This window comes from Triturus cristatus, chromosome 1_1 (genome assembly GCF_964204655.1).
Source record: "Triturus cristatus chromosome 1_1, aTriCri1.1, whole genome shotgun sequence".
NCBI lineage: Eukaryota > Metazoa > Chordata > Amphibia > Caudata > Salamandridae > Triturus > Triturus cristatus.
In genome coordinates this window covers 844957996-844984970 of record NC_140579.1, presented here as the reverse complement: position 1 = coordinate 844984970, position 26975 = coordinate 844957996, and positions in this window count along the sequence as shown.

Below are 26975 nucleotides of genomic sequence, written 5' to 3'. Positions count from 1 at the left end.
AAATATTCCTCTAAAATCAGCCGAACTACAAATTCAAATTTACTCACCTGTTATCTGGAGAGAACCCAGTGCTGCATCTTTTAGACCAGCACTGCCCTGAAAAGTAATTCTAAGCGTACTTACCAGTAATTTGTATTTCCTTCCATAGGAATCCATTGTGTGGTTTTCACCAGAAAAGTTTCTAAGTGTCCATTTTTGAAACGTACAAATATTCCTCTAAAATCAGCAGAACTACGAATTCCAATTTACTCACCTGTTATCAGGAGAGAACCCAGGGCTGCATCTGTTAGCTCAGCACTGACCCTGAAAAGTAATTCTAAGCGTACTTACCAGTAACTTGTATTTCCTTCTATAGGAATCCATTGTGTGGTTTTCACCAGAAAAGTTTCTGTGTCCATTTTTGAAACGTACAAATATTCCTCTAAAATCAGCAGAACTACGAATTCCAATTTACTCACCTGTTATCAGGAGAGAACACAGGGCTGCATATTTTAGCCCAGCACTGACCCTGAAAAGTAATTCTAAGCGTACTTACTAGTAACTTGTATTTCCTTCCACAGGAATCCATTGTGTGGTTTTCACCAGAAAAGTTTCTAAGTGTCCATTTTTGAAACGTACAAATATTCCTCTAAAATCAGCAGAACTACGAATTCCAATTTACTCACCTGTTATCAGGAGAGAACCCAGGGCTGCATCTGTTAGCCCAGCACTGACCCTGAAAAGTAATTCTAAGCGTACTTACCAGTAACTCGTATTTCCTTCCATAGGAATCCATTGTGTGGTTTTCACCAGAAAAGTTACTGTGTCCATTTTTGAAACGTACAAATATTCCTCTAAAATCAGCCGAACTACGAATTCCAATTTACTCACCTGTTATCAGGAGAGAACCCAGTGCTGCATCTTTTAGCCCAGCCCTGACCCTGAAAAGTAATTGTAAGCGTACTTACTAGTAACTTGTATTTCCTTCCATAGGAATCCATTGTGTGGTTTTCACCAGAAAAGTTTCTAAGTGTTCATTTTTGAAACGTACAAATATTCCTCTAAAATCAGCCGAACTACGAATTCCAATTTACTCACATGTTATCAGGAGAGAACCCAGTGCTGCATCTTTTAGACCAGCACTGACCCTGAAAAGTAATTCTAAGCGTACTTACAAGTAACTTGTATTTCCTTCCATAGGAATCCATTGTGTGGTTTTCACCAGAAACGTTTCTGTGTCCATTTTTGAAACGTACAAATATTCCTCTAAAATCAGCCGAACTACGAATTCAAATTTTCTCACCTGTTATCAGGAGAGAACCCAGTGCTGCATCTTTTAGACCAGCACTGACCCTGAAAAGTAATTCTAAGCGTACTTACCAGTAATTTGTATTTCCTTCCATAGGAATCCATTGTGTGGTTTTCACCAGAAAAGTTTCTAAGTGTCCATTTTTGAAACGTACAAATAGTCCTCTAAAATCAGCCGAACTACGAATTCCAATTTACTCACCTGTTATCAGAAGAGAACACAGGACTGCATCTGTTAGCCCAGCACTGACCCTGAAAAGTAATTCTAAGTGTACTTACCAGTAACTTAAATTTCCTTCCATAGGAATCCATTGTGTGGTTTTCACCAGAAAAGTTTCTAAGTGTCCATTTTTGAAACGTACAAATATTCCTCTAAAATCAGCAGAACTACGAATTCCAATTTACTCACCTGTTATCAGGAGAGAACCCAGGGCTGCATCTGTTAGCTCAGCACTGACCCTGAAAAGTAATTCTAAGCGTACTTACCAGTAACTTGTATTTCCTTCTATAGGAATCCATTGTGTGGTTTTCACCAGAAAAGTTTCTGTGTCCATTTTTGAAACGTACAAATATTCCTCTAAAATCAGCAGAACTACGAATTCCAATTTACTCACCTGTTATCAGGAGAGAACCCAGGGCTGCATATTTTAGCCCAGCACTGACCCTGAAAAGTAATTCTAAGCGTACTTACTAGTAACTTGTATTTCCTTCCACAGGAATCCATTGTGTGGTTTTCACCAGAAAAGTTTCTAAGTGTCCATTTTTGAAACGTACAAATATTCCTCTAAAATCAGCAGAACTACGAATTCCAATTTACTCACCTGTTATCAGGAGAGAACCCAGGGCTGCATCTGTTAGCCCAGCACTGACCCTGAAAAGTAATTCTAGGCATACTTACCAGTAACTTGTATTTCCTTCCATAGGAATCCATTGTGTGGTTTTCACCAGAAAAGTTACTGTGTCCATTTTTGAAACGTACAAATATTCCTCTAAAATCAGCCGAACTACGAGTTCCAATTTACTCACCTGTTATCAGGAGAGAACCCAGGGCTGCATATTTTAGCCCAGCACTGACCCTGAAAAGTAATTCTAAGCGTACTTACTAGTAACTTGTATTTCCTTCCACAGGAATCCATTGTGTGGTTTTCACCAGAAAAGTTTCTAAGTGTCCATTTTTGAAACGTACAAATATTCCTCTAAAATCAGCAGAACTACGAATTCCAATTTACTCACCTGTTATCAGGAGAGAAACCAGGGCTGCATCTGTTAGCCCAGCACTGACCCTGAAAAGTAATTCTAAGCGTACTTACCAGTAACTTGTATTTCCTTCCATAGGAATCCATTGTGTGGTTTTCACCAGAAAAGTTACTGTGTCCATTTTTGAAACGTACAAATATTCCTCTAAAATCAGCCGATCTACGAATTCCGATTTACTCACCTGTTATCAGGAGAGAACCCAGGGCTGCATATTTTAGCCTAGCACTGACCCTGAAAAGTAATTCTAAGCGTACTTACTAGTAACTTGTATTTCCTTCCACAGGAATCCATTGTGTGGTTTTCACCAGAAAAGTTTCTAAGTGTCCATTTTTGAAACATACAAATATTCCTCTAAAATCAGCAGAACTACGAATTCCAATTTACTCACCTGTTATCCGGAGAGAACCCAGGGCTGCATCTGTTAGCTCAGCACTGACCCTGAAAAGTAATTCTAAGCATACTTACCAGTAACTTGTATTTCCTTCCATAGGAATCCATTGTGTGGTTTTCACCAGTAAAGTTTCTGTGTCCATTTTTGAAACGTACAAATATTCCTCTAAAATCAGCAGAACTACGAATTCCAATTTACTCACCTGTTATCAGGAGAGAACCCAGGGCTGCATATTTTAGCCCAGCAGTGACCCTGAAAAGTAATTCTAAACGTACTTACTAGTAACTTGTATTTCCTTCCACAGGAATCCATTGTGTGGTTTTCACCAGAAAAGTTTCTAAGTGTCCATTTTTGAAACGTACAAATATTCCTCTAAAATCAGCAGAACTACAAATTCCAATTTACTCACCTGTTATCAGGAGAGAACCCAGGGCTGCATCTGTTAGCCCAGCACTGACCCTGAAAAGTAATTCTAAGCGTACTTACCAGTAACTTGTATTTCCTTCCATAGGAATCCATTGTGTGGTTTTCACCAGAAAAGTTACTGTGTCCATTTTTGAAACGTACAAATATTCCTCTAAAATCAGCCGAACTACGAATTCCAATTTACTCACCTGTTATCAGAAGAGAACCCAGTGCTGCATCTTTTAGCCCAGCCCTGACCCTGAAAAGTAATTGTAAGCGTACTTACTAGTAACTTGTATTTCCTTCCATAGGAATCCATTGTGTGGTTTTCACCAGAAAAGTTTCTAAGTGTTCATTTTTGAAACGTACAAATATTCCTCTAAAATCAGCCGAACTACGAATTCCAATTTACTCACCTGTTATCAGGAGAGAACCCAGTGCTGCATCTTTTAGACCAGCACTGACCCTGAAAAGTAATTCTAAGCGTACTTACCAGTAACTTGTATTTCCTTCCATAGGAATCCATTGTGTGGTTTTCACCAGAAAAGTTTCTGTGTCCAATTTTGAAATGTACAAATATTCCTCTAAAATCAGCCGATCTACGAATTCCGATTTACTCACCTGTTATCAGGAGAGAACCCAGGGCTGCATATTTTAGCCTAGCACTGACCCTGAAAAGTAATTCTAAGCGTACTTACTAGTAACTTGTATTTCCTTCCACAGGAATCCATTGTGTGGTTTTCACCAGAAAAGTTTCTAAGTGTCCATTTTTGAAACGTACAAATATTCCTCTAAAATCAGCAGAACTACGAATTCCAATTTACTCACCTGTTATCAGGAGAGAACCCAGGGCTGCATCTGTTAGCCCAGCACTGACCCTGAAAAGTAATTCTAAGCATACTTACCAGTAACTTGTATTTACTTCCATAGGAATCCATTGTGTGGTTTTCACCAGAAAAGTTTCTAAGTGTTCATTTTTGAAACGTACAAATATTCCTCTAAAATCAGCCGAACTACGAATTCCAATTTACTCACCTGTTATCAGGAGAGAACCCAGTGCTGCATCTTTTAGACCAGCACTGACCCTGAAAAGTAATTCTAAGCGTACTTACCAGTAACTTGTATTTCCTTCCATAGGAATCCATTGTGTGGTTTTCACCAGAAAAGTTTCTTTGTCCATTTTTGAAACATACAAATATTCCTCTAAAATCAGCAGAACTACGAATTCCAATTTACTCACCTGTTATCAGGAGAGAACCCAGGGCTGCATATTTTAGCCCAGCACTGACCCTGAAAAGTAATTCTAAGCGTACTTACTAGTAACTTGTATTTCCTTCCACAGGAATCCATTGTGTGGTTTTCACCAGAAAAGTTTCTAAGTGTCCATTTTTGAAACGTACAAATATTCCTCTAAAATCAGCAGAACTACGAACTCCAATTTACTCACCTGTTATCAGGAGAGAACCCAGGGCTGCATCTGTTAGCTCAGCACTGACCCTGAAAAGTAATTCTAAGCGTACTTACTAGTCACTTGTATTTCCTTCCACAGGAATCCATTGTGTGGTTTTGATCAGAAAAGTTTCTAAGAGTCCATTTTTGAAACATACAAATATTCCTCTAAAATCAGCAGAACTACGAATTCCAATTTACTCACCTGTTATCAGGAGAGAACCCAGGGCTGCATCTGTTAGCCCAGCACTGACCCTGAAAAGTAATTCTAAGCGTACTTACCAGTAACTTGTATTTCCTTTCATGGGAATCCATTGTGTGGTTTTCACCAGATAAGTTTCTAAGTGTCTATTTTTGAAACTTACAAATATTCCTCTAAAATCAGCAGAACTACGAATTCCAATTTACTCAACTGTTATCAGGAGAGAACCCAGGGTTGCATCTGTTAACTCAGCACTGACCCTGAAAAGTAATTCTAAGCGTACTTACCAGTAACTTATATTTCATGCTATAGGAATCCATTGTGTGGTTTTCACCAGAAAAGTTTCTGTGTCCATTTTTGAAACGTACAAATATTCCTCTAAAATCAGCAGAACTACGAATTCCAATTTATTCAACTGTTATCAGGAGAGAACCCAGGGCTGCATATTTTAGCCCAGCACTGACCCTGAAAAGTAATTCTAAGCGTACTTACTAGTAACTTGTATTTCCTTCCACAGGAATCCATTGTGTGGTTTTCACCAGAAAAGTTTCTAAGTGTCCATTTTTGAAACGTACAAATATTCCTCTAAAATCAGCAGAACTACGAATTCCAATTTACTCACCTGTTATCAGGAGAGAACCCAGGGCTGCATCTGTTAGCCCAGCACTGACCCTGAAAAGTAATTCTAAGCATACTTACCAGTAACTTGTATTTCCTTCCATAGGAATCCATTGTGTGGTTTTCACCAGAAACGTTTCTGTGTCCATTTTTGAAACGTACAAATATTCCTCTAAAATCAGCCGAACTACGAATTCAAATTTACTCACCTGTTATCAGGAGGGAACCCAGTGCTGCATCTTTTAGACCAGCACTGACCCTGAAAAGTAATTCTAAGCGTACTTACCAGTAATTTGTATTTCCTTCCATAGGAATCCATTGTGTGGTTTTCACCAGAAAAGTTTCTAAGTGTCCATTTTTGAAACGTACAAATAGTCCTCTAAAATCAGCCGAACTACGAATTCCAATTTACTCACCTGTTATCAGGAGAGAACACAGGGCTGCATCTGTTAGCCCAGCACTGACCCTGAAAAGTAATTCTAAGTGTACTTACCAGTAACTTGTATTTCCTTCCATAGGAATCCATTGTGTGGTTTTCACCAGAAAAGTGTCTAAGTGTCCATTTTTGAAACGTACAAATATTCCTCTAAAATCAGCAGAACTACGAATTCCAATTTACTCACCTGTTATCAGGAGAGAACCCAGGGCTGCATCTGTTAGCCCAGCACTGACCCTGAAAAGTAATTCTAAGCATACTTACCAGTAACTTGTATTTCCTTCCATAGGAATCCATTGTGTGGTTTTCACCAGAAAAGTTTCTAAGTGTCCATTTTTGAAACGTACAAATATTCCTCTAAAATCAGCAGAACTACGAATTCCAATTTACTCACCTGTTATCAGGAGAGAACCCAGGGCTGCATCTGTTAGCCCAGCACTGACCCTGAAAAGTAATTCTAAGCGTACTTACCAGTAACTTGTATTTCCTTCCATAGGAATCCATTGTGTGGTTTTCACCAGAAAAGTTACTGTGTCCATTTTTGAAACGTACAAATATTCCTCTAAAATCAGCCGAACTACGAATTCCAATTTACTCACCTGTTATCAGGAGAGAACCCAGTGCTGCATATTTTAGCCCAGCCCTGACCCTGAAAAGTAATTGTAAGCGTACTTACTAGTAACTTGTATTTCCTTCCATAGGAATCCATTGTGTGGTTTTCACCAGAAAAGTTTCTAAGTGTCCATTTTTGAAACGTACAAATATTCCTCTAAAATCAGCAGAACTACAAATTCCAATTTACTCACCTGTTATCAGGAGAGAACCCAGGGCTGCATCTGTTAGCCCAGCACTGACCCTGAAAAGTAATTCTAAGCATACTTACCAGTAACTTGTATTTCCTTCCATAGGAAACCATTGTGTGGTTTTCACCAGAAACGTTTCTGTGTCCATTTTTGAAACGTACAAATATTCCTCTAAAATCAGCCGAACTACGAATTCAAATTTACTCACCTGTTATCAGGAGAGAACCCAGTGCTGCATCTTTTAGACCAGCACTGACCCTGAAAAGTAATTCTAAGCGTACTTACCAGTAATTTGTATTTCCTTCCATAGGAATCCATTGTGTGGTGTTCACCAGAAAAGTTTCTAAGTGTCCATTTTTGAAACGTACAAATAGTCCTCTAAAATCAGCCGAACTACGAATTCCAATTTACTCACCTGTTATCAGGAGAGAACACAGGGCTGCATCTGTTAGCCCAGCACTGACCCTGAAAAGTAATTCTAAGTGTACTTACCAGTAACTTGTATTTCCTTCCATAGGAATCCATTGTGTGGTTTTCACCAGAAAAGTTTCTAAGTGTCCATTTTTGAAACGTACAAATATTCCTCTAAAATCAGCAGAACTACGAATTCCAATTTACTCACCTGTTATCAGGAGAGAACCCAGGGCTGCGTCTGTTAGCTCAGCACTGACCCTGAAAAGTAATTCTAAGCGTACTTACCAGTAACTTGTATTTCCTTCTATAGGAATCCATTGTGTGGTTTTCACCAGAAAAGTTTCTGTGTCCATTTTTGAAACGTACAAATATTCCTCTAAAATCAGCAGAACTACGAATTCCAATTTACTCACCTGTTATCAGGAGAGAACCCAGGGCTGCATATTTTAGCCCAGCACTGACCCTGAAAAGTAATTCTAAGCGTACTTACTAGTAACTTGTATTTCCTTCCACAGGAATCCATTGTGTGGTTTTCACCAGAAAAGTTTCTAAGTGTCCATTTTTGAAACGTACAAATATTCCTCTAAAATCAGCAGAACTACGAATTCCAATTTACTCACCTGTTATCAGGAGAGAACCCAGGGCTGCATCTGTTAGCCCAGCACTGACCCTGAAAATTAATTCTAAGCGTACTTACCAGTAACTTGTATTTCCTTCCATAGGAATCCATTGTGTGGTTTTCACCAGAAAAGTTACTGTGTCCATTTTTGAAACGTACAAATATTCCTCTAAAATCAGCCGAACTACGAATTCCAATTTACTCACCTGTTATCAGGAGAGAACCCAGTGCTGCATCTTTTAGACCAGCACTGACCCTGAAAAGTAATTCTAAGCGTACTTACCAGTAACTTTTATTTCCTTCCATAGGAATCCATTGTGTGGTTTTCACCAGAAAAGTTTCTAAGTGTCCATTTTTGAAACGTACAAATAGTCCTCTAAAATCAGCCGAACTACGAATTCCAATTTACTCACCTGTTATCAGGAGAGAACCCAGGGCTGCATCTGTTAGCCCAGCACTGACCCTGAAAAGTAATTCTAAGTGTACTTACCAGTAACTTGTATTTCCTTCCATAGGAATCCATTGTGTGGTTTTCACCAGAAAAGTTTCTAAGTGCCCATTTTTGAAACGTACAAATATTCCTCTAAAATCAGCAGAACTACGAATTCCAATTTACTCACCTGTTATCAGGATAGAACCCAGGGCTGCATCTGTTAGCCCAGCACTGACCCTGAAAAGTAATTCTAAGCGTACTTACCAGTAACTTGTATTTCCTTTCATAGAAATCCATTGTGTGGTTTTCACCAGAAAAGTTTCTAAGTGTCCATTTTTGAAACGTACAAATATTCCTCTAAAATCAGCCGAACTACGAATTCCAATTTACTCACCTGTTATCAGGAGAGAACCCAGGGCTGCATCTGTTAGCCCAGCACTGACCCTGAAAAGTAATTCTAAGCATACTTACCAGTACCTTGTATTTCCTTCCATAGGAATCCATTGTGTGGTTTTCACCAGAAACGTTTCTAAGTGTTCAATTTTGAAACGTACAAATATTCCTCTAAAATCAGCCGAACTACGAATTCCAATTTACTCACCTGTTATCAGGAGAGAACCCAGGGCTGCATATTTTAGCCCTGCACTGACCCTGAAAAGTAATTCTAAGCGTACTTACTAGTAACTTGTATTTCCTTCCACAGGAATCCATTGTGTGGTTTTCACCAGAAAAGTTTCTAAGTGTCCATTTTTGAAACGTACAAATATTCCTCTAAAATCAGCAGAACTACGAATTCCAATTTACTCACCTGTTATCAGGAGAGAAACCAGGGCTGCATCTGTTAGCCCAGCACTGACCCTGAAAAGTAATTCTAAGCGTACTTACCAGTAACTTGTATTTCCTTCCATAGGAATCCATTGTGTGGTTTTCACCAGAAAAGTTACTGTGTCCATTTTTGAAACGTACAAATATTCCTCTAAAATCAGCCGATCTACGAATTCCGATTTACTCACCTGTTATCAGGAGAGAACCCAGGGCTGCATATTTTAGCCTAGCACTGACCCTGAAAAGTAATTCTAAGCGTACTTACTAGTAACTTGTATTTCCTTCCACAGGAATCCATTGTGTGGTTTTCACCAGAAAAGTTTCTAAGTGTCCATTTTTGAAACATACAAATATTCCTCTAAAATCAGCAGAACTACGAATTCCAATTTACTCACCTGTTATCCGGAGAGAACCCAGGGCTGCATCTGTTAGCTCAGCACTGACCCTGAAAAGTAATTCTAAGCGTACTTACCAGTAACTTGTATTTCCTTCCATAGGAATCCATTGTGTGGTTTTCACCAGTAAAGTTTCTGTGTCCATTTTTGAAACGTACAAATATTCCTCTAAAATCAGCAGAACTACGAATTCCAATTTACTCACCTGTTATCAGGAGAGAACCCAGGGCTGCATATTTTAGCCCAGCACTGACCCTGAAAAGTAATTCTAAGCGTACTTACTAGTAACTTGTATTTCCTTCCACAGGAATCCATTGTGTGGTTTTCACCAGAAAAGTTTCTAAGTGTCCATTTTTGAAACGTACAAATATTCCTCTAAAATCAGCAGAACTACAAATTCCAATTTACTCACCTGTTATCAGGAGAGAACCCAGGGCTGCATCTGTTAGCCCAGCACTGACCCTGAAAAGTAATTCTAAGCGTACTTACCAGTAACTTGTATTTCCTTCCATAGGAATCCATTGTGTGGTTTTCACCAGAAAAGTTACTGTGTCCATTTTTGAAACGTACAAATATTCCTCTAAAATCAGCCGAACTACGAATTCCAATTTACTCACCTGTTATCAGGAGAGAACCCAGTGCTGCATCTTTTAGCCCAGCCCTGACCCTGAAAAGTAATTGTAAGCGTACTTACTAGTAACTTGTATTTCCTTCCATAGGAATCCATTGTGTGGTTTTCACCAGAAAAGTTTCTAAGTGTTCATTTTTGAAACGTACAAATATTCCTCTAAAATCAGCCGAACTACGAATTCCAATTTACTCACCTGTTATCAGGAGAGAACCCAGTGCTGCATCTTTTAGACCAGCACTGACCCTGAAAAGTAATTCTAAGCGTACTTACCAGTAACTTGTATTTCCTTCCATAGGAATCCATTGTGTGGTTTTCACCAGAAAAGTTTCTGTGTCCAATTTTGAAATGTACAAATATTCCTCTAAAATCAGCAGAACTACGAATTCCGATTTACTCACCTGTTATCAGGAGAGAACCCAGGGCTGCATATTTTAGCCTAGCACTGACCCTGAAAAGTAATTCTAAGCGTACTTACTAGTAACTTGTATTTCCTTCCACAGGAATCCATTGTGTGGTTTTCACCAGAAAAGTTTCTAAGTGTCCATTTTTGAAACGTACAAATATTCCTCTAAAATCAGCAGAACTACGAATTCCAATTTACTCACCTGTTATCAGGAGAGAACCCAGGGCTGCATCTGTTTGCCCAGCACTGACTCTGAAAAGTAATTCTAAGCATACTTACCAGTAACTTGTATTTACTTCCATAGGAATCCATTGTGTGGTTTTCACCAGAAAAGTTTCTAAGTGTTCATTTTTGAAACGTACAAATATTCCTCTAAAATCAGCCGAACTACGAATTCCAATTTACTCACCTGTTATCAGGAGAGAACCCAGTGCTGCATCTTTTAGACCAGCACTGACCCTGAAAAGTAATTCTAAGCGTACTTACCAGTAACTTGTATTTCCTTCCATAGGAATCCATTGTGTGGTTTTCACCAGAAAAGTTTCTTTGTCCATTTTTGAAACGTACAAATATTCCTCTAAAATCAGCAGAACTACGAATTCCAATTTACTCACCTGTTATCAGGAGAGAACCCAGGGCTGCATATTTTAGCCCAGCACTGACCCTGAAAAGTAATTCTAAGCGTACTTACTAGTAACTTGTATTTCCTTCCACAGGAATCCATTGTGTGGTTTTCACCAGAAAAGTTTCTAAGTGTCCATTTTTGAAACGTACAAATATTCCTCTAAAATCAGCAGAACTACGAATTCCAATTTACTCACCTGTTATCAGGAGAGAACCCAGGGCTGCATCTGTTAGCCCAGCACTGACCCTGAAAAGTAATTCTAAGCATACTTACCAGTAACTTGTATTTCCTTCCATAGGAATCCATTGTGTGGTTTTCACCAGAAAAGTTCCTTTGTCCATTTTTGAAACGTACAAATATTCCTCTAAAATCAGCAGAACTACGAATTCCAATTTACTCACCTGTTATCAGGAGAGAACCCAGGGCTGCATATTTTAGCCCAGCACTGACCCTGAAAAGTAATTCTAAGCGTACTTACTAATAAGTTGTATTTCCTTCCACAGGAATCCATTGTGTGGTTTTCACCAGAAAAGTTTCTAAGTGTCCATTTTTGAAATGTACAAATATTCCTCTAAAATCACCAGAACTACGAATTCCAATTTACTCACCTGTTATCAGGAGAGAACCCAGGGCTGCATCTGTTAGCCCAGCACTGACCCTGAAAAGTAATTCTAAGCGTACTTACCAGTAACTTGTATTTCCTTTCATAGAAATCCATTGTGTGGTTTTCACCAGAAAAGTTTCTAAGTGTCCATTTTTGAAACGTACAAATATTCCTCTAAAATCAGCAGAACTACGAATTCCAATTTACTCACCTGTTATCAGGAGAGAACCCAGGGCTGCATCTGTTAGCCCAGCACTGACCCTGAAAAGTAATTCTAAGCATACTTACCAGTAACTTGTATTTCCTTCCATAGGAATCCATTGTGTGGTTTTCACCAGAAAAGTTTCTAAGTGTTCATTTTTGAAACGTACAAATATTCCTCTAAAATCAGCCAAACTACGAATTCTAATTTACTCACCTGTTATCAGGAGAGAACCCAGTGCTGCATCTTTTAGACCAGCACTGACCCTGAAAAGTAATTCTAAGCGTACTTACCAGTAACTTGTATTTCCTTCCATAGGAATCCATTGTGTGGTTTTCACCAGAAACGTTTCTGTGTCCATTTTTGAAACGTACAAATATTCCTCTAAAATCAGCCGAACTACGAATTCAAATTTACTCACCTGTTATCTGGAGAGAACCCAGTGCTGCATCTTTTAGACCAGCACTGACCCTGAAAAGTAATTCTAAGCGTACTTACCAGTAACTTGTATTTCCTTTCATAGGAATCCATTGTGTGGTTTTCACCAGAAACGTTTCTGTGTCCATTTTTGAAACGTACAAATATTCCTCTAAAATCAGCCGAACTACAAATTCAAATTTACTCACCTGTTATCTGGAGAGAACCCAGTGCTGCATCTTTTAGACCAGCACTGCCCTGAAAAGTAATTCTAAGCGTACTTACCAGTAATTTGTATTTCCTTCCATAGGAATCCATTGTGTGGTTTTCACCAGAAAAGTTTCTAAGTGTCCATTTTTGAAACGTACAAATAGTCCTCTAAAATCAGCCGAACTACGAATTCCAATTTACTCACCTGTTATCAGAAGAGAACACAGGGCTGCATCTGTTAGCCCAGCACTGACCCTGAAAAGTAATTCTAAGTGTACTTACCAGTAACTTGTATTTCCTTCCATAGGAATCCATTGTGTGGTTTTCACCAGAAAAGTTTCTAAGTGTCCATTTTTGAAACGTACAAATATTCCTCTAAAATCAGCAGAACTACGAATTCCAATTTACTCACCTGTTATCAGGAGAGAACCCAGGGCTGCATCTGTTAGCTCAGCACTGACCATGAAAAGTAATTCTAAGCATACTTACCAGTAACTTGTATTTCCTTCCATAGGAATCCATTGTGTGGTTTTCACCAGAAAAGTTTCTAAGTGTCCATTTTTGAAACGTACAAATATTCCTCTAAAATCAGCCGAACTACGAATTCCAATTTACTCACCTGTTATCAGGAGAGAACCCAGTGCTGCATCTTTTAGACCAGCACTGACCCTGAAAAGTAATTCTAAGCGTACTTACCAGTAACTTGTATTTTCTTCCATAGGAATCCATTGTGTGGTTTTCACCAGAAAAGTTTCTGTGTCCATTTTTGAAACGTACAAATATTCCTCTAAAATCAGCAGAACTACGAATTCAAATTTACTCACCTGTTATCAGGAGGGAACCCAGTGCTGCATCTTTTAGACCAGCACTGACCCTGAAAAGTAATTCTAAGCGTACTTACCAGTAATTTGTATTTCCTTCCATAGGAATCCATTGTGTGGTTTTCACCAGAAAAGTTTCTAAGTGTCCATTTTTGAAACGTACAAATAGTCCTCTAAAATCAGCCGAACTACGAATTCCAATTTACTCACCTGTTATCAGGAGAGAACACAGGGCTGCATCTGTTAGCCCAGCACTGACCCTGAAAAGTAATTCTAAGTGTACTTACCAGTAACTTGTATTTCCTTCCATAGGAATCCATTGTGTGGTTTTCACCAGAAAAGTTTCTAAGTGCCCATTTTTGAAACGTACAAATATTCCTCTAAAGTCAGCAGAACTACGAATTCCAATTTACTCACCTGTTATCAGGAGAGAACCCAGGGCTGCATCTGTTAGCTCAGCACTGACCATGAAAAGTAATTCTAAGCATACTTACCAGTAACTTGTATTTCCTTCCATAGGAATCCATTGTGTGGTTTTCACCAGAAAAGTTTCTAAGTGTTCATTTTTAAAACTTACAAATATTCCTCTAAAATCAGCCGAACTACGAATTCCAATTTACTCACCTGTTATCAGGAGAGAACCCAGTGCTGCATCTTTTAGACCAGCACTGACCCTGAAAAGTAATTCTAAGCATACTTACCAGTAACTTGTATTTCCTTCCATAGGAATCCATTGTGTGGTTTTCACCAGAAAAGTTTCTTTGTCCATTTTTGAAACGTACAAATATTCCTCTAAAATCAGCAGAACTAGGAATTCCAATTTACTCACCTGTTATCAGGAGAGAACCCAGGGCTGCATATTTTAGACCAGCACTGACCCTGAAAAGTAATTCTAAGCGTACTTACTAGTAACTTGTATTTCCTTCAACAGGAATCCATTGTGTGGTTTTCACCAGAAAAGTTTCTAAGTGTCCATTTTTGAAACGTACAAATATTCCTCTAAAATCAGCAGAACTACGAATTCCAATTTACTCACCTGTTATCGGGAGAGAACCCAGGGCTGCATCTGTTAGCCCAGCACTGACCCTGAAAAGTAATTCTAAGCGTACTTACCAGTAACTTGTATTTCCTTCTATAGGAATCCATTGTGTGGTTTTCACCAGAAAAGTTTCTAAGTGTCCATTTTTGAAACGTACAAATATTCCTCTAAAATCAGCCGAACTACGAATTCCAATTTACTCACCTGTTATCAGGAGAGAACCCAGTGCTGCATCTTTTAGACCAGCACTGACCCTGAAAAGTAATTCTAAGCGTACTTACCAGTAACTTGTATTTTCTTCCATAGGAATCCATTGTGTGGTTTTCACCAGAAAAGTTTCTGTGTCCATTTTTGAAACGTACAAATATTCCTCTATAATCTGCAGAACTACGAATTCCAATTTACTCACCTGTTATCAGGAGAGAACCCAGGGCTGCATATTTTAGCCCAGCACTGACCCTGAAAAGTAATTCTAAGCGTACTTACTAGTAACTTGTATTTCCTTCCACAGGAATCCATTGTGTGGTTTTCACCAGAAAAGTTTCTAATTGTCCATTTTTAAAACGTACAAATATTCCTCTAAAATCAGCAGAACTACGAATTCCAATTTACTCACCTGTTATCAGGAGAGAACCCAGGGCTGCATCTGTTAGCCCAGCACTGACCCTGAAAAGTAATTCTAAGCATACTTACCAGTAACTTGTATTTCCTTCCATAGGAATCCATTGTGTGGTTTTCACCAGAAAAGTTTCCAAGTGTCCATTTTTGAAACATACAAATATTCCTCTAAAATCAGCCGAACTACGAATTCCAATTTACTCACCTGTTATCAGGAGAGAACCCAGTGCTGCATCTTTTAGACCAGCACTGACCCTGAAAAGTAATTCTAAGCGGACTTACCAGTAACTTGTATTTCCTTCCATAGGAATCCATTGTGTGGTTTTCACCAGAAAAGTTTCTAAGTGTCCATTTTTGAAACGTACAAATATTCCTCTAAAATCAGCAGAACTACGAATTCCAATTTACTCACCTGTTATCTGGAGAGAACCCAGGGCTGCATCTGTTAGCCCAGCACTGACCCTGAAAAGTAATTCTAAGCATACTTACCAGTAACTTGTATTTCCTTTTATAGGAATCCATTGTGTGGTTTTCACCAGAAAAGTTTCTAAGTGTCCATTTTTGAAACATACAAATATTCCTCTAAAATCAGCAGAACTACGAATTCCAATTTACTCACCTGTTATCAGGAGAGAACCCAGGGCTGCATCTGTTAGCCCAGCACTGACCCTGAAAAGTAATTCTAAGCATACTTACCAGTAACTTGTATTTCCTTCCATAGGAATCCATTGTGTGGTTTTCATCAGAAAAGTTTCTAAGTGTCCATTTTTGAAACGTACAAATAGTCCTCTAAAATCAGCCGAACTACGAATTCCAATTTACTCACCTGTTATCAGGAGAGAACCCAGTGCTTCATCTTTTAGACCAGCACTGACCCTGAAAAGTAATTCTAAGCGTACTTACCAGTAACTTGTATTTCCTTCCGTAGGAATCCATTGTGTGGTTTTCACCAGATAAGTTTCTAAGTGTCCAATTTTGAAATGTACAAATATTCCTCTAAAATCAGCCGATCTATGAATTCCGATTTACTCACCTGTTATCAGGAGAGAACCCAGGGCTGCATATTTTAGCCTAGCACTGACCCTGAAAAGTAATTCTAAGCGTACTTACTAGTAACTTGTATTTCCTTCCACAGGAATCCATTGTGTGGTTTTCACCAGAAAAGTTTCTAAGTGTCCATTTTTGAAACGTACAAATATTCCTCTAAAATCAGCAGAACTACGAATTCCAATTTACTCACCTGTTATCAGGAGAGAACCCAGGGCTGCATCTGTTAGCCCAGCACTGACCCTGAAAAGTAATTCTGAGCATACTTACCAGTAACTTGTATTTACTTCCATAGGAATCCATTGTGTGGTTTTCACCAGAAAAGTTTCTAAGTGTCCATTTTTGAAACGTACAAATATTCCTCTAAAATCAGCCGAACTACGAATTCCAATTTACTCACCTGTTATCAGGAGAGAACCCAGTGCTGCATCTTTTAGACCAGCACTGACCCTGAAAAGTAATTCTAAGCGTAAATACCAGTAACTTGTATTTACTTCCATAGGAATCCATTGTGTGGTTTTCACCAGAAAAGTTTCTAAGTGTCCATTTTTGAAACGTACAAATATTCCTCTAAAATCAGCCGAACTACGAATTCAAATTTACTCACCTGTTATCAGGAGAGAACCCAGTGCTGCATCTTTTAGACCAGCACTGACCCTGAAAAGTAATTCTAAGCGTACTTAACAGTAATTTGTATTTCCTTCCATAGGAATCCATTGTGTGGTTTTCACCAGAAAAGGTTCTAAGTGTCCATTTTTGAAACGTACAAATAGTCCTCTAAAATCAGCCGAACTACGAATTCCAATTTACTCACCTGTTATCAGGAGAGAACCCAGGGCTGCATCTGTTAGCCCAGCACTGACCCTGAAAAGAAATTCTAAGTGTACTTACCAGTAACTTGTATTTCCTTCCATAGGAATCCATTGTGTGGTTTTCACCAGAAAAGTTTCTAAGTGCCCATTTTTGAAACGTACAAATATTCCTCTAAAGTCAGCAGAACTACGAATTCCAATTTACTCACCTGTTATCAGGAGAGAACCCAGGGCTGCATCTGTTAGCTCAGCACTGACCATGAAAAGTAATTCTAAGCATACTTACCAGTAACTTGTATTTCCTTCCATAGGAATCCATTGTGTGGTTTTCACCAGAAAAGTTTCTAAGTGTTCATTTTTAAAACTTACAAATATTCCTCTAAAATCAGCCGAACTACGAATTCCAATTTACTCACCTGTTATCAGGAGAGAACCCAGTGCTGCATCTTTTAGACCAGCACTGACCCTGAAAAGTAATTCTAAGCATACTTACCAGTAACTTGTATTTCCTTCCATAGGAATCCATTGTGTGGTTTTCACCAGAAAAGTTTCTTTGTCCATTTTTGAAACGTACAAATATTCCTCTAAAATCAGCAGAACTAGGAATTCCAATTTACTCACCTGTTATCAGGAGAGAACCCAGGGCTGCATATTTTAGACCAGCACTGACCCTGAAAAGTAATTCTAAGCGTACTTACTAGTAACTTGTATTTCCTTCAACAGGAATCCATTGTGTGGTTTTCACCAGAAAAGTTTCTAAGTGTCCATTTTTGAAACGTACAAATATTCCTCTAAAATCAGCAGAACTACGAATTCCAATTTACTCACCTGTTATCGGGAGAGAACCCAGGGCTGCATCTGTTAGCCCAGCACTGACCCTGAAAAGTAATTCTAAGCGTACTTACCAGTAACTTGTATTTCCTTCCATAGGAATCCATTGTGTGGTTTTCACCAGAAAAGTTTCTAAGTGTCCATTTTTGAAACGTACAAATATTCCTCTAAAATCAGCCGAACTACGAATTCCAATTTACTCACCTGTTATCAGGAGAGAACCCAGTGCTGCATCTTTTAGACCAGCACTGACCCTGAAAAGTAATTCTAAGCGTACTTACCAGTAACTTGTATTTTCTTCCATAGGAATCCATTGTGTGGTTTTCACCAGAAAAGTTTCGGTGTCCATTTTTGAAACGTGCAAATATTCCTCTATAATCTGCAGAACTACGAATTCCAATTTACTCACCTGTTATCAGGAGAGAACCCAGGGCTGCATATTTTAGCCCAGCACTGACCCTGAAAAGTAATTCTAAGCGTACTTACTAGTAACTTGTATTTCCTTCCACAGGAATCCATTGTGTGGTTTTCACCAGAAAAGTTTCTAATTGTCCATTTTTAAAACGTACAAATATTCCTCTAAAATCAGCAGAACTACGAATTCCAATTTACTCACCTGTTATCAGGAGAGAACCCAGGGCTGCATCTGTTAGCCCAGCACTGACCCTGAAAAGTAATTCTAAGCATACTTACCAGTAACTTGTATTTCCTTCCATAGGAATCCATTGTGTGGTTTTCACCAGAAAAGTTTCCAAGTGTCCATTTTTGAAACATACAAATATTCCTCTAAAATCAGCCGAACTACGAATTCCAATTTACTCACCTGTTATCAGGAGAGAACCCAGTGCTGCATCTTTTAGACCAGCACTGACCCTGAAAAGTAATTCTAAGCGGACTTACCAGTAACTTGTATTTCCTTCCATAGGAATCCATTGTGTGGTTTTCACCAGAAAAGTTTCTAAGTGTCCATTTTTGAAACGTACAAATATTCCTCTAAAATCAGCAGAACTACGAATTCCAATTTACTCACCTGTTATCTGGAGAGAACCCAGGGCTGCATCTGTTAGCCCAGCACTGACCCTGAAAAGTAATTCTAAGCATACTTACCAGTAACTTGTATTTCCTTTTATAGGAATCCATTGTGTGGTTTTCACCAGAAAAGTTTCTAAGTGTCCATTTTTGAAACATACAAATATTCCTCTAAAATCAGCAGAACTACGAATTCCAATTTACTCACCTGTTATCAGGAGAGAACCCAGGGCTGCATCTGTTAGCCCAGCACTGACCCTGAAAAGTAATTCTAAGCATACTTACCAGTAACTTGTATTTCCTTCCATAGGAATCCATTGTGTGGTTTTCATCAGAAAAGTTTCTAAGTGTCCATTTTTGAAACGTACAAATAGTCCTCTAAAATCAGCCGAACTACGAATTCCAATTTACTCACCTGTTATCAGGAGAGAACCCAGGGCTGCATCTGTTAGCCCAGCACTGACCCTGAAAAGTAATTCTAAGTGTACTTACCAGTAACTTGTATTTTCTTCCATAGGAATCCATTGTGTGGTTTTCACCAGAAAAGTTTCTAAGTGTCCATTTTTGAAACGTACAAATATTCCTCTAAAATCAGCAGAACTACGAATTCCAATTTACTCACCTGTTATCAGGAGAGAACCCAGGGCTGCATCAGTTAGCTCAGCACTGACCATGAAAAGTAATTCTAAGCATACTTACCAGTAACTTGTATTTCCTTCCATAGGAATCCATTGTGTGGTTTTCACCAGAAAAGTTTCTAAGTGTCCATTTTTGAAACGTACAAATATTCCTCTAAAATCAGCCGAACTACGAATTCCAATTTACTCACCTGTTATCAGGAGAGAACCCAGTGCTGCATCTTTTAGACCAGCACTGACCCTGAAAAGTAATTCTAAGCGTACTTACCAGTAACTTGTATTTTCTTCCATAGGAATCCATTGTGTGGTTTTCACCAGAAAAGTTTCTGTGTCCATTTTTGAAACGTACAAATATTCCTCTAAAATCTGCAGAACTACGAATTCCAATTTACTCACCTGTTATCAGGAGAGAACCCAGGGCTGCATATTTTAGCCCAGCACTGACCCTGAAAAGTAATTCTAAGCGTACTTACTAGTAGCTTGTATTTCCTTCCACAGGAATCCATTGTGTGGTTTTCACCAGAAAAGTTTCTAAGTGTCCATTTTTGAAACGTACAAATATTCCTCTAAAATCAGCAGAACTACGAATTCCAATTTACTCACCTGTTATCAGGAGAGAACCCAGGGCTGCATCTGTTAGCCCAGCACTGACCCTGAAAAGTAATTCTAAGCATACTTACCAGTAACTTGTATTTCCTTCCATAGGAATCCATTGTGTGGTTTTCACCAGAAAAGTTTCCAAGTGTCCATTTTTGAAACATACAAATATTCCTCTAAAATCAGCCGAACTACGAATTCCAATTTACTCACCTGTTATCAGGAGAGAACCCAGTGCTGCATCTTTTAGACCAGCACTGACCCTAAAAAGTAATTCTAAGCGTACTTACCAGTAACTTGTATTTCCTTCCATAGGAATCCATTGTGTGGTTTTCACCAGAAAAGTTTCTTTGTCCATTTTTGAAACATACAAATATTCCTCTAAAATCAGCAGAACTACGAATTCCAATTTACTCACCTGTTATCAGGAGAGAACCCAGGGCTGCATATTTAAGCCCAGCACTGACCCTGAAAAGTAATTCTAAGCGTACATACTAGTAACTTGTATTTCCTTCCACAGGAATCCATTGTGTGGTTTTCACCAGAAAAGTTTCTAAGTGTCCATTTTTCAAACGTACAAATATTCCTCTAAAATCAGCAGAACTACGAATTCCAATTTACTCACCTGTTATCTGGAGAGAACCCAGGGCTGCATCTGTTAGCCCAGCACTGACCCTGAAAAGTAATTCTAAGCATACTTACCAGTAACTTGTATTTCCTTTCATAGGAATCCATTGTGTGGTTTTCACCAGAAAAGTTTCTAAGTGTCCATTTTTGAAACATACAAATATTCCTCTAAAATCAGCAGAACTACGAATTCCAATTTACTCACCTGTTATCAGGAGAGAACCCAGGGCTGCATCTGTTAGCCCAGCACTGACCCTGAAAAGTAATTCTAAGCATACTTACCAGTAACTTGTATTTCCTTCCATAGGAATCCATTGTGTGGTTTTCATCAGAAAAGTTTCTAAGTGTCCATTTTTGAAACGTACAAATAGTCCTCTAAAATCAGCCGAACTACGAATTCCAATTTACTCACCTGTTATCAGGAGAGAACCCAGGGCTGCATCTGTTAGCCCAGCACTGACCCTGAAAAGTAATTCTAAGTGTACTTACCAGTAACTTGTATTTTCTTCCATAGGAATCCATTGTGTGGTTTTCACCAGAAAAGTTTCTAAGTGTCCATTTTTGAAACGTACAAATATTCCTCTAAAATCAGCAGAACTACGAATTCCAATTTACTCACCTGTTATCGGGAGAGAACCCAGGGCTGCATCTGTTAGCCCAGCACTGACCCTGAAAAGTAATTCTAAGCGTACTTACCAGTAACTTGTATTTCCTTTCATAGAAATCCATTGTGTGGTTTTCACCAGAAAAGTTTCTAAGTGTCCATTTTTGAAATGTACAAATATTCCTCTAAAATCAGCAGAACTACGAATTCCAATTTACTCACCTGTTATCAGGAGAGAACCCAGTGCTGCATCTTTTAGACCAGCACTGACCCTGAAAAGTAATTCTAAGCGTACTTACCAGTAACTTGTATTTACTTCCATAGAAATCCATTGTGTGGTTTTCACCAGAAAAGTTTCTAAGTGTCCATGTTTGAAACGTACAAATATTCCTCTAAAATCAGCCGAACTACGAATTCAAATTTACTCACCTGTTATCAGGAGAGAACCCAGGGCTGCATCTGTTAGCCCAGCACTGACCCTGAAAAGTAATTCTAAGTGTACTTACCAGTAACTTGTATTTCCTCCCATAGGAATCCATTGTGTGGTTTTCACCAGAAAAGTTTCTAAGTGTCCATTTTTGAAACGTACAAATATTCCTCTAAAATCAGCCGAACTACGAATTCCAATTTACTCACCTGTTATCAGGAGAGAACCCAGTGCTGCATCTTTTAGACCAGCACTGACCCTGAAAAGTAATTCTAAGCGTACTTACCAGTAACTTGTATTTTCTTCCATAGGAATCCATTGTGTGGTTTTCACCAGAAAAGTTTCTGTGTCCATTTTTGAAACGTACAAATATTCCTCTAAAATCTGCAGAACTACGAATTCCAATTTACTCACCTGTTATCAGGAGAGAACCCAGGGCTGCATATTTTAGCCCAGCACTGACCCTGAAAAGTAATTCTAAGCGTACTTACTAGTAACTTGTATTTCCTTCCACAGGAATCCATTGTGTGGTTTTCACCAGAAAAGTTTCTAAGTGTCCATTTTTGAAACGTACAAATATTCCTCTAAAATCAGCAGAACTACGAATTCCAATTTACTCACCTGTTATCAGGAGAGAACCCAGGGCTGCATCTGTTAGCCCAGCACTGACCCTGAAAAGTAATTCTAAGCATACTTACCAGTAACTCGTATTTCCTTCCATAGGAATCCATTGAGTGGTTTTCACCAGAAAAGTTTCAAAGTGTCCATTTTTGAAACATACAAATATTCCTTCAAAATCAGCCGAACTACGAATTCCAATTTACTCACCTGTTATCAGGAGAGAACCCAGTGCTGCATCTTTTAGACCAGCACTGACCCTGAAAAGTAATTCTAAGCGTACTTACCAGTAACTTGTATTTAGTTCCATAGGAATCCATTGTGTGGTTTTCATCAGAAAAGTTTCTAAGTGTCCATTTTTGAAACGTACAAATAGTCCTCTAAAATCAGCCGAACTACGAATTCCAATTTACTCACCTGTTATCAGGAGAGAACCCAGGGCTGCATCTGTTAGCCCAGCACTGACCCTGAAAAGTAATTCTAAGTGTACTTACCAGTAACTTGTATTTTCTTCCATAGGAATCCATTGTGTGGTTTTCACCAGAAAAGTTTCTAAGTGTCCATTTTTGAAACGTACAAATATTCCTCTAAAATCAGCAGAACTACGAATTCCAATTTACTCACCTGTTATCAGGAGAGAACCCAGGGCTGCATCAGTTAGCTCAGCACTGACCATGAAAAGTAATTCTAAGCATACTTACCAGTAACTTGTATTTCCTTCCATAGGAATCCATTGTGTGGTTTTCACCAGAAAAGTTTCTAAGTGTCCATTTTTGAAACGTACAAATATTCCTCTAAAATCAGCCGAACTACGAATTCCAATTTACTCACCTGTTATCAGGAGAGAACCCAGTGCTGCATCTTTTAGACCAGCACTGACCCTGAAAAGTAATTCTAAGCGTACTTACCAGTAACTTGTATTTTCTTCCATAGGAATCCATTGTGTGGTTTTCACCAGAAAAGTTTCTGTGTCCATTTTTGAAACGTACAAATATTCCTCTAAAATCTGCAGAACTACGAATTCCAATTTACTCACCTGTTATCAGGAGAGAACCCAGGGCTGCATATTTTAGCCCAGCACTGACCCTGAAAAGTAATTCTAAGCGTACTTACTAGTAACTTGTATTTCCTTCCACAGGAATCCATTGTGTGGTTTTCACCAGAAAAGTTTCTAAGTGTCCATTTTTGAAACGTACAAATATTCCTCTAAAATCAGCAGAACTACGAATTCCAATTTACTCACCTGTTATCAGGAGAGAACCCAGGGCTGCATCTGTTAGCCCAGCACTGACCCTGAAAAGTAATTCTAAGCATACTTACCAGTAACTTGTATTTCCTTCCATAGGAATCCATTGTGTGGTTTTCACCAGAAAAGTTTCCAAGTGTCCATTTTTGAAACATACAAATATTCCTCTAAAATCAGCCGAACTACGAATTCCAATTTACTCACCTGTTATCAGGAGAGAACCCAGTGCTGCATCTTTTAGACCAGCACTGACCCTAAAAAGTAATTCTAAGCGTACTTACCAGTAACTTGTATTTCCTTCCATAGGAATCCATTGTGTGGTTTTCACCAGAAAAGTTTCTTTGTCCATTTTTGAAACATACAAATATTCCTCTAAAATCAGCAGAACTACGAATTCCAATTTACTCACCTGTTATCAGGAGAGAACCCAGGGCTGCATATTTAAGCCCAGCACTGACCCTGAAAAGTAATTCTAAGCGTACATACTAGTAACTTGTATTTCCTTCCACAGGAATCCATTGTGTGGTTTTCACCAGAAAAGTTTCTAAGTGTCCATTTTTGAAACGTACAAATATTCCTCTAAAATCAGCAGAACTACGAATTCCAATTTACTCACCTGTTATCTGGAGAGAACCCAGGGCTGCATCTGTTAGCCCAGCACTGACCCTGAAAAGTAATTCTAAGCATACTTACCAGTAACTTGTATTTCCTTTCATAGGAATCCATTGTGTGGTTTTCACCAGAAAAGTTTCTAAGTGTCCATTTTTGAAACATACAAATATTCCTCTAAAATCAGCAGAACTACGAATTCCAATTTACTCACCTGTTATCAGGAGAGAACCCAGGGCTGCATCTGTTAGCCCAGCACTGACCCTGAAAAGTAATTCTAAGCATACTTACCAGTAACTTGTATTTCCTTCCATAGGAATCCATTGTGTGGTTTTCATCAGAAAAGTTTCTAAGTGTCCATTTTTGAAACGTACAAATAGTCCTCTAAAATCAGCCGAACTACGAATTCCAATTTACTCACCTGTTATCAGGAGAGAACCCAGGGCTGCATCTGTTAGCCCAGCACTGACCCTGAAAAGTAATTCTAAGCGTACTTACCAGTAACTTGTATTTCCTTTCATAGAAATCCATTGTGTGGTTTTCACCAGAAAAGTTTCTAAGTGTCCATTTTTGAAATGTACAAATATTCCTCTAAAATCAGCAGAACTACGAATTCCAATTTACTCACCTGTTATCAGGAGAGAACCCAGGGCTGCATCTGTTAGCCCAGCACTGACCCTGAAAAGTAATTCTAAGCATACTTACCAGTAACTTGTATTTCCTTCCATAGGAATCCATTGTGTGGTTTTCACCAGAAAAGTTTCTAAGTGTTCATTTTTGAAACGTACAAATATTCCTCTAAAATCAGCAGAACTACGAATTCCAATTTACTCACCTGTTATCGGGCGAGAACCCAGGGCTGCATCTGTTAGCCCAGCACTGACCCTGAAAAGTAATTCTAAGCGTACTTACCAGTAACTTGTATTTCCTTTCATAGAAATCCATTGTGTGGTTTTCACCAGAAAAGTTTCTAAGTGTCCATTTTTGAAATGTACAAATATTCCTCTAAAATCAGCAGAACTACGAATTCCAATTTACTCACCTGTTATCAGGAGAGAACCCAGGGCTGCATCTGTTAGCCCAGCACTGACCCTGAAAAGTAATTCTAAGCATACTTACCAGTAACTTGTATTTCCTTCCATAGGAATCCATTGTGTGGTTTTCACCAGAAAAGTTTCTAAGTGTCCATTTTTGAAACGTACAAATATTCCTCTAAAATCAGCAGAACTACGAATTCCAATTTACTCACCTGTTATCGGGAGAGAACCCAGGGCTGCATCTGTTAGCCCAGCACTGACCCTGAAAAGTAATTCTAAGCGTACTTACCAGTAACTTGTATTTCCTTTCATAGAAATCCATTGTGTGGTTTTCACCAGAAAAGTTTCTAAGTGTCCATTTTTGAAATGTACAAATATTCCTCTAAAATCAGCAGAACTACGAATTCCAATTTACTCACCTGTTATCAGGAGAGAACCCAGGGCTGCATCTGTTAGCCCAGCACTGACCCTGAAAAGTAATTCTAAGCATACTTACCAGTAACTTGTATTTCCTTCCATAGGAATCCATTGTGAGGTTTTCACCAGAAAAGTTTCTAAGTGTTCATTTTTGAAACGTACAAATATTCCTCTAAAATCAGCCAAACTACGAATTCCAATTTACTCACCTGTTATCAGGAGAGAACCCAGTGCTGCATCTTTTAGACCAGCACTGACCCTGAAAAGTAATTCTAAGCGTACTTACCAGTAACTTGTATTTACTTCCATAGAAATCCATTGTGTGGTTTTCACCAGAAAAGTTTCTAAGTGTCCATGTTTGAAACGTACAAATATTCCTCTAAAATCAGCCGAACTACGAATTCAAATTTACTCACCTGTTATCAGGAGAGAACCCAGGGCTGCATCTGTTAGCCCAGCACTGACCCTGAAAAGTAATTCTAAGTGTACTTACCAGTAACTTGTATTTCCTCCCATAGGAATCCATTGTGTGGTTTTCACCAGAAAAGTTTCTAAGTGTCCATTTTTGAAACGTACAAATAGTCCTCTAAAATCAGCTGAACTACGAATTCCAATTTACTCACCTGTTATCAGGAGAGAACCCAGGGCTGCATCTGTTAGCCCAGCACTGACCCTGAAAAGTAATTCTAAGTGTACTTACCAGTAACTTGTATTTTCTTCCATAGGAATCCATTGTGTGGTTTTCACCAGAAAAGTTTCTAAGTGTCCATTTTTGAAACGTACAAATATTCCTCTAAAATCAGCCGAACTACGAATTCCAATTTACTCACCTGTTATCAGGAGAGAACCCAGGGCTGCATCTGTTAGCTCAGCACTGACCATGAAAAGTAATTCTAAGCATACTTACCAGTAACTTGTATTTCCTTCCATAGGAATCCATTGTGTGGTTTTCACCAGAAAAGTTTCTAAGTGTTCATTTTTAAAACTTACAAATATTCCTCTAAAATCAGCCGAACTACGAATTCCAATTTACTCACCTGTTATCAGGAGAGAACCCAGTGCTGCATCTTTTAGACCAGCACTGACCCTGAAAAGTAATTCTAAGCATACTTACCAGTAACTTGTATTTCCTTCCATAGGAATCCATTGTGTGGTTTTCACCAGAAAAGTTTCTTTGTCCATTTTTGAAACGTACAAATATTCCTCTAAAATCAGCAGAACTAGGAATTCCAATTTACTCACCTGTTATCAGGAGAGAACCCAGGGCTGCATATTTTAGACCAGCACTGACCCTGAAAAGTAATTCTAAGCGTACTTACTAGTAACTTGTAT